We start from the raw sequence: 15,804 nt of genomic DNA on the forward strand, positions 1-15,804 counted from the left end.
GGATAGTATCATCTATAAAACCAGGGTTGACTGTAAGAGTAAAATTATCTCCTGTTGTAATTCTGCCAGAAGGGAGGAAGGGAGGGAAATGCATTCAACCAATAGAAATTGGATAATAGTTGATTAATTTCTATCATTTCCCGTTATTTGAGACACTTCCAGAGCAGCTATTACTGTCGTAACAGAGGGCCCAACTCCCTAATGTTTATAGTACAGCTGCAAGTATTAAATCCTGGCCATAAAAAAGGAGCTGAACATCATTGCAGAATAAAAACCCCAAGAATTCTTAGATTAAGAAGTATGACATGAGAAATTTAGATTACCTGAACTGTTCCAAGTTCGCTTTCTCTTAGTACCACATGTCAATCAGACCAGGGGTGGGTTCTAAATTTTTTTACTACCGGTTCTGTGGGTGTGGCTTATTTTGTGGGTGTGGCTTGATGGTCATGTGACATTGGGTGTAGCTTGATGGTCATGTGACTGGGTAGGTGTGGCCAACTCAATGTCTCTCATGTCAAGGGGTACCTCACCTGGCCCCTCCCCTCCCAGCCATTCCTTGTCACACCCAGCCTCAACGTATCTATAGTTCTGCAAAAATGTTGTTCACCTTTTTTCAACTTTATTATCTACATACTATAGATCAGGGGTCTCCAAACTTGGCCACTTTAAGACTTATGGACTTCAACTCCCAGAATTCCTCAGCCAGCTTTGCTGTCTTAAAGTCTTAAAGTGGCCAAGGTTAGAGACCTCTGCTATAGATGCACTTTCATGGACCACTGAAAGGAGGAAATGGCTCACATGCTTTGCTCAAGAGTGTGATAGGCAACAGTCTTTTAAGGGGCTGCTAGAAAGAAGGGGGGGGAAAGTATTTTCTAAAGCACCAGAAGGCAAAACAAGAAGCAATGGATGGAAACACAACAAAGAGAGAAGCAACCTAAAACTAAGGACAAACTTCCTGACAATGTGAACCTATATAGGTTTTAGTCATAATTTCACATATAAAATAGCCATTCATGTAATACAACCTGCATATTGTTCAAAACAATCATTAGTATTATGGCTGAGGTTTGACAGCAAGCCTAAAATCCCCACTCCATCCCCACTCCAGGGGAAGGTTACTTCAAAATCTCCATTTCCTCCCCACCCCACTAATCTGTTCTGGGAAGGAATCAAACTCTCCCCTCTTCATTTCCCAAATAAAATATCCCAGATAATTAAGGAATAATCAAGCTGCTAGCAAGGAACCTGCCTGGAATTCCACATTCCTGCCAGCTGCATAAAGGAAATTTTGTAAGCAGAAAACAGCTACCGGAAGTTCGGCTCCATTTACAAGCAGGCAGAAAACTCATTCAACACAGCAGGATACTTCACAATGGAAATCGCCCAAACCTTTTTAGAAACATAAAGCCCATGTTGCACAAACCTCAAAACTTCAGAAACATTGAACCATATAAGAATTCCTCCTCTTATCCAATTTGTTGTTCAGCTGATCCAGAAAGCAGCTTCTAGCCCCTCTGTCAATTTAAAATGACAGCGGTTTTTTTTTTTCCCCTTCTTCTTTGCCAAGCGATCTCCTGGCTGAGAAGCGAGCTGATCAGTTGGGAGGCTTCTTGGCTTCTCAATTTAAAGGGATGGTGTCTTGTTTTTTTTTTCTCTTCTTCGACAAGTGAGTCTTGATTTTTTCCTTCTAGCTGATCAGCTGGGAGTCGGGAGGCAGCAATAGATTGGGGGCGGGGCCAGGCAGAATTTTTACTACCGGTTCTCTGAACTACTCAAAATGTTTACTACCGATTCTTGCGAACTGGGAGAACTGGTAGCAACCCACTACTGAATCAGACATGTTTCAGAATTAAATGTATCATAAGCAAGTCAGCTACCTGACTGCCTCCAGAAAAGAAAGCTTGGAGAGGAAGGATTTCAAATTGACCTGATTATCCAAGAATATTGGGAAGAGGGTGCTAGGTCAAAGAAATGTTAACCAAATTTCCAGCGGATGAAGAAGCATTTTTACCCTTTTGCTTGCTTTAGTTTGTCCTAGAATAATAGTAACAATAATACAGTAGAATTGGAGAAGATCACAACGTGTCACTGTCAAGAACTGAAAATTGAAATTGAAACATTATGGCATAAACCAGCCATGATGGACCCAGTGGTTATCTGCACACAGGGTACCATACCAAAAAATAGCACTTAGGGAGAGGTGTGGCCAGCGTTGCGGCAGTATGGCATGGATCCCAGTGCTCTGGGAAAATGCCAATATCTCAGCCGATTTGGGGATCCTTAATGGATCATAGCTGTCCTGTAGAGACAACGAAGAAGGGAGGCATGGGCTGGTGTGAACAGGGAAGTTGCAAGTTCCCTGGAGCGCTGGCATTAGCCTCCAACCCAGCGGCATGGGAAAACAGCCATTAGGAGCTGTCAAAAGCCAGGGCAGCCACATAAAAGACTTGAGCAGGAGCAGTGTTTGAATGGAGTATTGTTAACAGATGAGTGATTGGCCAACTCACAGGTAAGAAGGAAATCTTTTAAAGCTTAAAAGAAATTCCAACTTGAAATTAGCGGCTAATTGGCACGCAGAAATTTAAAGTGAAGGAAAACAAAAAGCAAAGAGGAATTTTAAAATTAAAGCCGTAAAAGGAAAACTTTCCATCTGGATTTAAAGTTGGACCTGGAAGAAATTAAAAATAATTTTAAAAAAAGAAAATTGAGGAAAAACATCTTTTACTAACAAAAGGACTTACTTGAGAAAGAGGAAGTAATTATCTTTGTGGATTAACAAGTGACATTTTGTTGCTGGGGGATTTGTGAATTGGAGAAAGACATCTGCTAGAGGAAAGAAAGCATCGCATTACTTAGACTACCATGGGAAACGATCAGAGGAGTGTTTGTTTAAACAGCTGCAGTACGACTTCAAAAAAGGAGTGGAAAGAACAACGATTTAAATTGGAATGGCTTAAGGGAACATCTGAACTAGACATTATTTGGAAAGAAAAAAGAAAAAAAGAGACATTATATGGACTTGAATTTGAACTACATATAAGTTAAAATAATAAACTTAAAAATCCTTTCTCCTAAAATTGAGAACATTCAGAGTTGGGAGGATGAGTATGAGGAATTAAGGGAGATGCTTCAAATGGTGCGAGAATCGTTTAAGGGAAATAAAAAAGCGGAGAAGTGGTTAAAATGTAAAAAAAAAAGATGAAGAAATTATGAGGGAGAAGCAAGAGGAACAAGAATACAATGCTGAAAAATGAAATAAAATAATTGAAGCTAAAAACATAGATGATTACATTGGGACTGACAGTGATAGAATAAAAATGAATGGGGGAAGTATATCTCAAAAAAGAAGAGCAAAGAAGGAAATGGGAAAAGATTGAGGGGGAAAACTAAAAGAGTTTAAAAAATAGATGATTACACTGGGATTGACAGTGACAGAGTAAAAATAGATAAGGGAAAGTATCTCTCAAAAAAGAAGAGAAGAGAAGGAAATGGGGAAAGATTGAGGGGGAAAATCAAAAGAATAAAAATTAGAGAAAGGAGGTGGAAAGGAAGATACAAGAAAGAGAAAAAGAAAATAGTTAAAAGGGGAAGAAAATGAAAAGCAGAAAAGAAATTAAAATAGTTGTGGAAATTTTATGTAAGAACTAAATTAGAAGAAATATATAGATTATTATAAAAGGAAAGTAAGAAAGGATGAAATGAAATGTATGTAAGAAGCAAAAAAGAAGAAATACACTGTTTAATATAAAATGGAGAAGTAGATGAAATGTGAAAGATATAATGGAATATATGTTTTACTGTCTGAGGATGCATGGAATTGGAGAGAATTATAGTGGATGGTAAAGAAATATATTTTAAATATAGAAAAGAACAAAGGAATTAATTGAAATCAAGATATAAAACTAAAAAGAAGTAAAAAGGAAGAAGTATACTGTTTAAGAAAAATAGTCCAGCAGATGAAATGTGAAAGATAGAATGGTTTATAGGTGAAAACAATTGAAAGTGAGATGTAAAATGGAACAAAATTGAAATGTTAGTAAATGATGTATCCTAATGAAAGAGAAAAATAATTATTGAACTGGGAATAAGAATTTAAAGAAAACAAGAAGTGGAAGATTGTATTAATTAAAAGGCTTTAAGGTAAAAATGGAATAAGTTGAAAGACAATGTTAATAATTAAAACATATGAGGGGAATTCTGAGAAATATACTCAACAAATGGGAAAATGGGGGTTATCTGGACACCATAGTGGAAAATATTGAAATGAAAATGAATACAGCAATAGAGAGAGATAAGAAGGAGGAGAGGGAAAGAAGAAAGAGAAGAGGAGAGGAAGAAAGGGAGGGGAAATAAGAGTAGGAGAGAATAGGGACGAAGAATGGAGGAAGGGAAGAAAGGAAGGGAATAGAGAAGGAGTAGGAGAGGAGAGAAGAAAGTAGGAAGGATAAAAGAAGGGAGGGAGAGGAATGAGAAAAGGAAGAAAGATTGCTGTAAAACGAAAAAGATGAAATGAAAGAAAGATAATCCCGAACATGTTTGAATATATCAGGATAAAAAGTTTAGTAGAAAATTGCCTGTATGGTTGGAAAACATCAGCTCTGCATTCAATTTACCTTCCCCTTCTCTCAAGCAATGATTGGGAGTTTAAAGATATACCAGCAAAAAAAAGTCATTATGGCCATTTTCATTTGTGATGCATCTTTTGAAGTCAACTTCTAAATTTCTTCTGTATGAGAAGAATGAAGAATGAATAAGATACATTGACATCAGTGAACAAATATATTGACATTTAACTGTTTCTCAATGTGATCTGAAGCATTATCAACCATGGTAATACCATGCCATGGAAATGCAGTTGTCCTTATTCTGTCCACTCCATTCTGGGCTTTGTGATCTTCATGTCTTTTTCAGTCTGAGCTCATAGAAGGAAGACGGGAAACAAAAATATAATTCATTATAAATAAGAGAATTTCTAAACCGGTCACTTTTCATTTTCAGTCCCATGAAACAAGATATTGTGTGATTGACTGACATTTTTATAAAAAAGAGTAATGGATCTGTACAAATTGTGTCATATCTTACTTCAATAGCTTTTGGGTTCTTTTTGTACTTTGTACAAAAGGTGAATACTTTGAAGGTGAATTAAAAGAAGAGCACAAGGCAATGACCTGACTATGGTTTTCTGGAGAAACAGCAGAAGGAGAAGCAAACCACCTTAAAAACCAGGAGTTGCTTCATTGTTTTAAAGTCATTTCTGCAGTCAGAGCAACAAATGATCAGTGCTCTGTCGCAAAAAAACATACTGTGCTGAGGACTTTTTTAATAGGGAAGGGAAGTAACACACGTTGTATGTCTGCCTAGGATCCTGCAGCCACAAAAAGCTTTTGTTTAATGGAACAACAGCAGGAGCATTAATGAAGTCTCAGGATGATCTGCAGGACTGTTGACCAAGACAATGGGCAGCTCAATTAACCTGCTAGGTAAAATCTAGCTAGAATATAGCAGCATCTTCCCACCTGTGGATTTATATTTAAATGTATATTTAAATATTAAATGCTCAATCAGAGAAAAACAGTAAATGGTTAGTTTCTGAAGGACAATTCCATGTAAACAATTTGGCAAATGAGAGAAACACCTTTTGATTTCTTTACTGGCTAACAGGTAGGTTGATTATAAGACAAACTACTGTTTTTTTCGCACTATAAGGTGCATCGGACATAAGACGCACATTAGCTTTAGAGGAGAAAAACAAGGGGGAAAAAATCTGCCCCTGACTCCTAGCATCCATCTGGTATTCATCTGGCTAGTGTCCTTGCACCAAACAGCAAATAGCCTGGTCAGCTTTAGCACGTTATCTCAGCCCCAACACATGGCTCGTCAGGGTTCTGCTCCATTGCACCCTCTACGGGTCAACTGAGCTGAGCTGATGCTGCCACCACCGTGGAATGCTGGAACCTTCACTGCTGAGCAGCTGATTGGCAGTTGGATTGGTGGTGGCAGTGATCACAGCCACCTATCACTGCCGTTCATTGCCACCGCCACCAATGTTCACCAATCACTGCCACCACAATCGCCACCACCACTTGCCGCTGATCACACCACCACTGATCATCACCACTGTTGATTGACAATTGACGACAATCAACGACAATGGCAATTGATGCCATTGCCATTTGGCGGTGGCGGGCAGTGGCAGGCAGTGGCGGCAAGCAGTGGCGGCGATCCCCGCCACCTAGAATAACTGACTGGCGGTATTCCAGGAGGCCAATTCAACCGCTGATCAGCTGCTTGGCAGCAAAGGTTCCAGCATTCCCTGGCAATGGCGAATGGCAGCAGCGGTGATAGGCAGCACACCAAACCCCTCCCCCCACCACAATATTCACTCTATGAAACACATAGACATCTCCACCCATTTTTTTTGGGTGGGAAAGTGCATTTTATAATGTGAAAAATATGGTATATGTGATGTCTCAAAAAACAATATAATAATTGGTGGGCTTAGTTAAAAGTTCTAGTAAATGGTTTTTTTCCTATAGTTCTTGCCATTTTTCCAGTTGTATATTGTATCCAAAATTTATTGCCCATGCCACCATTGTTTCCTTGATCTGATCTTCCTCCATTTTATAATCCAATAAAAATTTATAAATTTATAAATTTTATAAAGAATTTATAAATTTTACCAATTTATCATTTGTCCCCAGAAAGATCTTGTCTATTGTCATTAATTTCCTATTAATGCCCCACTCTTTCATATCTTTCAAATAACGTGTTTGTATTTGTAAATAGGATCACCACTCCAATTCTACCCCTTGTTCTTTGAATTCTTGCCTCAATTTCAGTCCCCCTTCTTCATTTATAATATCTTTATAGGTGACATATTTTCTCTGATTGATTAAATTTGGATGGACTAGTGCTTCTAATGCAGATAATCAAATCGGAATCTTCATGTAGTTCTGCTGTTTAAATTTATTCCATGTCTCCAATAAAGCCTGTCTTATAAAATGCCTTTGAAAGTATTGATGTGCCACTTGTTTTCCATACCACAAAAATGTGTGCCATCCTAGATGTAGGTCGTGACCCTCTAACGTAATCAATCTTCTATTTTTTAAATTTATCCATTCTACTACCCAGGTAAGCGTTGCTGCTTGATGGTATAATTCCCAATCTAGTACGCCAAACCCTCCTCTTTCTTTTGTTTCTTGTAAAAGTTTAAATTTAATCCTTGGGTTTTTTCCCTTGCCAAATATATTCCAATGCCATTTTATTCATTTTTCCAGAATACTTTTTATCTAATTTTATAGGAATATTCTGAAACAAGAAGAGTAATTTTGGTAGGATGTTCATTTTCATCGCCGCTATTCTTCCCATCAAAGAGAGCCTCACATTTCTCCAGCTCTCCAAATCTTCAAATTGTATCAATATTTATTTGTTGTCAAGATCAAAGAATTTTGAACAACCAGAGAATAAAGGCCTCCAGAGATGGAGAAGTCACCCATAAATTTAAGAAAAAGTAGCCAAGATTTAAATGTCCATTATCAGACATCTTGACATTATCCCCATCTTCTAAATTGTTTTCTTCATGCCTGCAGAAAACAGGATAGCTCACTTGGCATTCCACGTTGTGTTCTGCTGCCCATATATACATGAAGAGTTAAAACTGGAATAATAAAGGCTACTCCCTTTTCTTACCCACAGTCCCTGTTACTTACCCACAGTATTGTTTCCAGTGACATTGGAACATTTTAAAATTTAAATAGATATATAATGTAAATAGTTGCTTTTTCTGATTTGCCTGCCTTTTGTCTTGATTTTTCCCCACTTAAAAGCTTTTGATGTTTGCTAATCCTTAATAAACAAAATCAAGCTATATTTTTGTTAGCTGGTGTGTGTTCCGATACAGGAATTGACTGGGGAAAAATAAACAGAATATGACCCACAGTGATTTTTCAACTAAAGCAAGATCAGCCACAGCTGGCTGATGCATCTGCAAATAGTGAATGTATAGCTGTGGAGCCCAGTTTGGCAAGGCTTGGATGAGAGAGGAATATTGTTGTATGTGAGTCAAGGATTCACCAGGCTAAAGAGGGAAATGGGGAGAGAGACAACAGCTTCAAGGGTACCAATCAAAGCAGCCTATCTCTTTTAAGCGAGGAAGAAGTTTTTTAAATATCCTAAAAGACCCCTATAGTTGGGACAGGACAGGCAAAATTAGCTTCACCCAACTGTTTTGCTTGGTTCTGTTAGAAGGAAAATGTCCAGCTGTGGTACAGTGTCTTCTTTAGCCCATGTTCAGCCATGAAGCCATCTTCAGCACAGACCCACACAACTTTGTTTTATGTTTGGCAGGAAAACTGTGAAAACAAAGACTCTAGGAAATGGAAGAGATCAACCCAACATATTATTTTTAATATTTCTTTTTTATTTTATTCAGAACAAAATAAAAAATACAAAGCTCAATAAAAATCCAAGAAGACATAAAAGGGATTCCTTCATAAAGGAAAGGAATTTGTCTCCCTTTCTTCCAGCTGAGACCATAATATTGGAGAAGTATACAGACTTAAACTTAAACTTCTGAACAACAAATGAAATCGACCTCACTGGTTCTACAGCCTCTATCTCTTTGATCTGGAACTGGATCAAAGTCCTTTTGTACATCTTTATCCAAAGATAAAGCTTCAGGTTGTAACATTCTTTGAAGAATCGTTAAAGTTTGATTAAGTTTATGTAAGAGAAAACCAACTAAAGGACCCAGATTGTTGGGGGCAATAAAAGTTGACTTTGTATATAATATACAAATTGATGAGACTATTGCTTAACACAATGTAAGCCGCCCTGAGTCTTCGGAGAAGGGCGGGATATAAATTCAAATAATAAAAAACTAAAAACTAAAAACTAAAAGCTGGGTATTTTCCCACCCTTCTTTCTTAGATTTCAGACACTGTTCAGCCATTTTAATTCTGTGGAACTTAATCAGGGAACAAAGAACAAATAAAAATATTTTCCTCTAAATTTCAATTCAAAATTATAATAAAAATTCAGTAGAAATAAACTCCAGGTAATTTGCAACTTCAAAAAATACAAAATCCAATGTTGAGAGTCTAATGTCTCTTCACCACCACCCTGAATATTGCCGTGCTTTCCATAAGGAAGGGACAGAGGTTATCCAAAACAATATATATCAAAAAGAAAAAAGAAAAAAAGCAATTAGAGTCCAGCAAGGGATTGAAATAAATCAGCATTCAACCACTGTTCAATTTTTAAAGCAAAAAGCAAAACAATAAGTCAAAAAGTGGAAGTTAAAATTCCAGCATGCTTAGAAAACAAAATTGCTTGATAGGAAAGTGGATTCACTCAGTGATTTTTCAATCACTTCCAGAGGGAATTGGAATCTTCAAGGCTCCTTCCCATTCCCCATTGGGTCTATGATTATCCAAAAATCATCTTGGGTCACTCCTGAGTGCTTCTATTCAAAACCAAGGAGCAGCACTGCCAAAGAATCAACTTAGCAGTAGATCAGCAGATCATTGGTAAGAGAAAAAGAAAACCTTACCAAGCAGCACCCATCTTGAAAGGAAGCAACCCAGCATGTTTTTGATTCATTTATGTAATTGGGTTTGTCTGTATCTAGTTTTAGAACCTGGAAAACATGTCACTACTCAGGTCATGTTGATCCAGAAATACTGAAAATTTAAAAGGGTTCACAAACTTTTAAGCACTGCTATAGTAGCCCTCAGTTGACCTTGGCTTGGATGGAGGGTCACCAAGACATATTGTAGATTAAATTGGGATGCTTGGGGGGGAAAAAACACCCACAAAGAAGGGAATGGCAAAGCACTTCTTTATTGCCAAAGAAAACTACACTGGCATGGAATCACAATGATTTGAACTTAATTCAAAGATATTTGTATTATTTCTCTTGTAACAGAATTTGGTTTGCATTAATAAGTTACTTAGTCTTTTCCTGGCTCTGTAACTTCTTTCCAGTCACACAACTTTTCTCCTGGCAAAAATATTTCGAACAGATGGAAACAGTCATACTTATATGAGATGCTGCAGTGCTTCTCAACTTCAACACTTCAGCTCCCCAGAATTCCCCAGTCAGTATGGAAGATCATTAACATATCAAATAACTGTATATTTTTAGAAAAATGCTACACCATCCCACTTAATAGTAGCCATCTTTGAACATATTTTCTGTTATTTTTCTCTACTTTTTCCCTTCCAATTTGGAATTCATGAAGAAGGATCTTACCTTGGACAAATCTAATCATTTACATCTGCAACTGATCAGCTACACTGCCATGCTCAATTTGTCAAAATAAAGAATTACAATCATCCCTTCAGATCTATGGTTTTATTCTTCTCTCAGACCACTTGTTCTTCCTGGTTTCTTTATATACTGCATTGCTATGCCCTCTTTCTTCAAAGAAGTCAAAGCGGAATGCCAACAATCCTCTATTCCTTTTTCCCCTATAACAACAATCCTGTAAAGTTAGTGAACTTCAGCTTCCTTGTCCCTGGTCTGAAACAAACATCTTGATAACTGACACTCCAGAAGCAGTGTTTATGCAACTTTAAGAAGCATGCTGAGTGGGAAATTCTGGGTGTTGATGCCCACCTCTTAACGTTGCTAAGTTAAGAAATGCTGCTGTACAGTAATACTCAAGACTGCAGGTACTGGGTCAGCCCTCATCTTAGCCATAATGGACAAAAGCCAATATTGTATATTTGCAAGATGGCACTTTTTTCCCATCAATGCTTTCCGTCTGCAGATGTTGACCTGACTAGCAGGGAACTCATTTAGACACTAGTTAAGGAACACCAAATTTCAGAGCAGCTGAACAAATCTGACCACCAAGCGCTGGTTTTCTGTAGCAGCTAGGGTGCTGGCCTAGAAACTAGGAGACTGAGAGTTCTAGTCTTCTCTTAGATTTGAAAGCCAGCTGGGTGATTTTGAGCCAGTCTCTCTCTCTCAGCCCAACTCCCTGGTTGTTGTAATAGAGAAAATAGGAGAAGGGAGCATTATGCACAACACCTTGAGATTAATAACTAATAAACAGCCCCGCTTTGAGGGAGATAGTGGTTTAGAAATGTGAAATATAAATAAATACATGCATACATAACAACATATGAAATGTCACCATGTCTGTTCCATATCACCTGAAACTGCCTTTATCTTAGGGCAGTAGCCCTTTAAAACTGAGAGGCATAATGCATACATTTTATCCCCTAAAGTCCCCTGTCCCTCAAAAACAAAATGTCACTAATTCTCAGCCAGACCCACTCTGAGTGAAAAATGGGATGGGAGGCATTTGCTATGGACTCTGGTTGCTCCCCCTTGCCTAAAACTTGTCAAGATGGCAAATTTTCAGAGAAAATATCCAAACAGAAAAAATGTTCTGTTTTGCAAAATTACACTACTTATATATTTCACACTGTTTGACTGGCAGGTATCAAGACCTGGGCTCCTCAGTTGAGCACAGTCTAAGCAGTACCACTTTGTGTATATCTTTGGGAGTGGATCTTGATGTTGTGGCATATATTAAATGACTGCAAAGCCATCCATACAGCATGCAAAATCTATTTGCTATTTGAAATATCATTTCAAGGACTACCCTTATAATACTCTTTCTTCCAGGTAGATGCATCAGGTAAATACAACAGCCATCAAAGAATGATTGTGGGGAGAAATACAACTTTGGTTTATGAGCTACCATACTGAGGACTCATTTTGTGCAATTTCTTAACTTGTGGCAGCCTTGAGGTTTTGGAAAAGGGTCAGAGATTCTGCCTACGAATTGTATAATCTGGTAGGATAAGCATGTTCCTTCCAGCGCTTTGTAATAGTGAATAAAACCAAGGAGACTAGAAAGAAACATATGCTATAAATAGATTTTCAACAATGGGGATGGCACTATGCTGTTTAATTTTTCATCCGTAGAAGTATTCAGGTTAATGATTCATGTAGAATCAGGAATTCTATTGCAGATGCTGAAGTTTAGAAGGACTAGTGACCGTGGTTGTTTTTCTGCAGGCCAAGCCAGATTGGGTGTACTTGCTTTGGTTTTGTAAGTTTAATGAACTCATAGTTCATTAAAAGTTCTGCCTTAGATACAGATATCTGCAAGGCTTTGCCTGATCCAACTTGCAAAAATGAGTCAGTACATTTTTAGAAAAAGATAAAATGTTTAAGTATTCTTTTCTTCAACCCAGGTTCGCAAAGTAATGGCATCTATGCAAAGCTGTATTTTTGTCTGCCTTTTATTAAACCTAATGAGTATTTTCAGGCAATGTTTCTCATATCTTTCAGTCTGGACCGTCTCATTCTGTTTCTGTAATTTATTTTTCAGTTAAGACCTTTCCAAATAGCATCCATTCCTGTCTACTTACACAGGTGCCATCAAATTTAATGGAGCTGCTTATTCCTTAATACAAATAAGTCTTTCTCATTTAAGTTGCAGTTCTAAACACCATTAATTTCTTCCCTGGCTTCTTCCTTTTCACCTTTTGCTTTTAAAGAATTGCAATCTTCAGAAGGTTATTTTTTCAGTTAGTTCTGGATGTGATCATTTACTGCATCAGGGTTGTGTTACCCAAAGGGCTTAGATTGGAGCAACTATATTAAACTAGCCTTTATGAATAAAGTGTTATTAATTGCATTCACTGAAAGACCTAAATTTCTTTTTCTTTTTTCTAATAAGATATTAACCCAAGTATTCTGGCCAATTGCCAGCACTGGAAATTACATTTTTTATGCATTGGTTAAAAATCTCCAGATAATGTATTCCTCATCCCTCCATCATCTAAGCCTGATAGATTGTGCTGCTGGTGCTATTACATGGTTGTCAGATTCTAACCCAGAGGTCCTTGAATTTCCATTATAAATGAAGTGTATATAGTTTGTAATTTTGCAAAGCACTCTGGAGTTTGTGAGTGGCACAGTACAGATGAATACATCACTATGTTTGATTATGCACACTTCACTCAGTGGAAAAAACAGAAAATTTAAAGGTTGGATGAATTGTTGAACAGACTATAATGTTTGCAACTTTTCTTCATTCTTGAATATTTTTACTGACAGGCCTTTTCTAGCATTATTTTTATAAACACATACAGCCTGCAGCACCGAATTGTATAAGGTTGTGGAAAAGGCCTGTAGTTGGCAAACATCTCCATTCATTTAATATTGAACAAATTATATTCTTCTCAAATTTAATTCATTTATCTGGAACTTGGGAGCCAGCTGATACAGCACCAACTGGAAAAGAAACAAAGTAGTCCTATTTACTGCTCTGCTAAAAACTGCTTTTGAATCCTCATCTCTTTGAACCTGTACCTGTCCTGATTAGCCATCAAACTGCCACAACAATTTTTCACTGATATTGCTTTATTTCCTCCTTTCTCATATATTTTTTTCTCCATCTGTGCTTTAGGAGATAATATCCGAAGGCAGAAAACATCCTCTGATCATTTCAATGACATTTATTCCCCAAAAGACCTAGTGCTTGGTAGAATAATCTATAGATTCTAGACATCTAAAGTCTGTGCTAATTATTCATTTCCCTGGAATCAGTTCAATCTCTAAGATGTGGAGTTCCTAAAGAATAGGAAACCATCCAGAGCAAGAGCCAATTCCTTGCTAGCAATGCCACCCTTTCTTGGAAGATCTGAATGAGTAATTGCTGAAAATTACTGTGTACAAGTGATGGCAATTGTACCTATCTCAGAAATAGGATTGGAGATGCAAGTGCTCCAAAGGTGGTCCTAAAATCCTAGATCATATTCCGTCCAATAGTGAAAAGAAAAGTTGTCTCCAATTACAAGGAGAGCCATGCAGGTCTGTTTGGGACAGTCTTTTTCAACCTTGACCACTTGAAGATATGTGGACTTTAACTCCCAAAACCTGGGGAATTCTGAGAGTGAAGGCTAAACATCTTTAAGTGGCCAGGATTGAAAAACAATGGCTTGTGATGTCAGCATTAACTTCTATTGCTTAAAATAATTATTGGCCAGCGTTGACATTCCATTTTTTTAAAAAAAATACCCACAACTAAATTGACTAATTATTATGGATTATCAATCAATAAATCTAAACCAAATTATGAATCTTAGTTACCAGCCAATTTTCTCACCCACATAGAACTCAAAGCAAGTAAGACTGGAAGGTGAAATATAATGAATTAAAACACAATATTATTAAGGCAACTCAAAAGCTGGATGAAGTTCTATTTTCAAGAGGAAAGTTAGGGGAGACATTACAATTTGAAAAGATATACACTTCATAGCTTCTAAATCACGCAGAAGGAGGTCTCCCCTGAATTTAACAAATAGTTATCTGAAAGTTGATGACTTCCCTGCCAACTTAATGCAGATTGAATGGATTAAACTTAGTTGTAATAAACCAAACAAAATGAAAAACAGGACATGTTGTAACAACCGCCAATATCACTCATTGAGACTTTCTAAATGTGGCACTTTGACTGAAATTCTCCTCCTCCTCCATTATGCCTAATGCCAACTCTTGTAAACTTTGGCACCAGCTGAAGGCACATCTGTTTTATGCATTGGGCATAAAACAAATGCCTTAGTTGAATCTGCATTTGCTCTCGTAGCCTTCTGTTTCTCTTCTGGATTTCTCTGGAACCAATGGAATTTCATTGCGTTCTTTGGTTTTTAATTACATTCTTTAGAGGTAATGAAAACCAGCTTCTATGTTCTACAAATAAATAAAATCATTTGCTATTTTGAGCAAATTGGTTGTATTCATTTTCTAACAGGTAAATTATAATGTTAGAATTAATAGATCAATTCAGGAGCAGTAGATACCGGCTACAATAACAAAAATGGTACTTTTTTACATAGCGACATTAAGGATCAGAACTATTGTATGGAAACAGTTGGGGGTAACATAATCTTTCTGTCCTGCTTGGACAGTTTTTTTATGCAGCTGGCTGGTTACTGATGAAATTGAGGGCTAGCTCCTGCACACTCTTTCTGATATTTTTAGTGACCTAATTAATTTACTTGCTACTAATTTACTCACTTGGGAAGAAGAATGAAGAAATTAATAGCTTCCAAAGCTATGTCTTTCTCTGGTAGATTTGTTAGCTTTATAGCCTGGGCTATGGGAAAATGTGAGAATTTATGGAAATCCAACGTGAAATTAGAAACTGTCACAGAATGTTAATAAACCAAGGTCACCAAAAATGCTGATCTTTTCCTGCATTCCCCCCACCCCCATTGTAATTGTGTTTATAACCTACTTACATCATACAATTGCTTAATGCAGCCCTGGCCCAAATGAAACAAATGACAGATTATCTGTATACTCTCTAACGCATTTCTTCATATTCATTTGAATGAGCATCTGGCCAAAACATTGCTGCATATTCATGATACAAATAAATACACACTAAAGGGAAGGGAAGAAACACAGGGACATGAGATGAGATGAATTACAGACGATGTGCTAATTTGTCAGTGGTAGGACAGCGTAAGAGTCTCAGTGTACATTAGGGACTATTGGGAAGGAATTTATACAACTACATGAATGAACATGTAAGCCCAACTCATGTCATTGGGATCTTTTACAGCTGAATAGGAATATGATTGGAGCCTCCCATATTCCATTAAGTTCTTTCTAATTACTCCAGGACATGGCATTTATTTTGCAGGAATATGGAATGGTTATTTGCTGAAAAGAAGTGAGGACAAAAATAAACAGCAATTTAATTTAATTTAATTTTAACAAATACTTTGTTCCCCAGCTACTGTATTTTTCTCCAGCAGAAGTCCAACACTGAG

Source organism: Ahaetulla prasina, chromosome 5 (assembly GCF_028640845.1).
Source record: "Ahaetulla prasina isolate Xishuangbanna chromosome 5, ASM2864084v1, whole genome shotgun sequence".
NCBI classification, from domain to species: domain Eukaryota; kingdom Metazoa; phylum Chordata; class Lepidosauria; order Squamata; family Colubridae; genus Ahaetulla; species Ahaetulla prasina.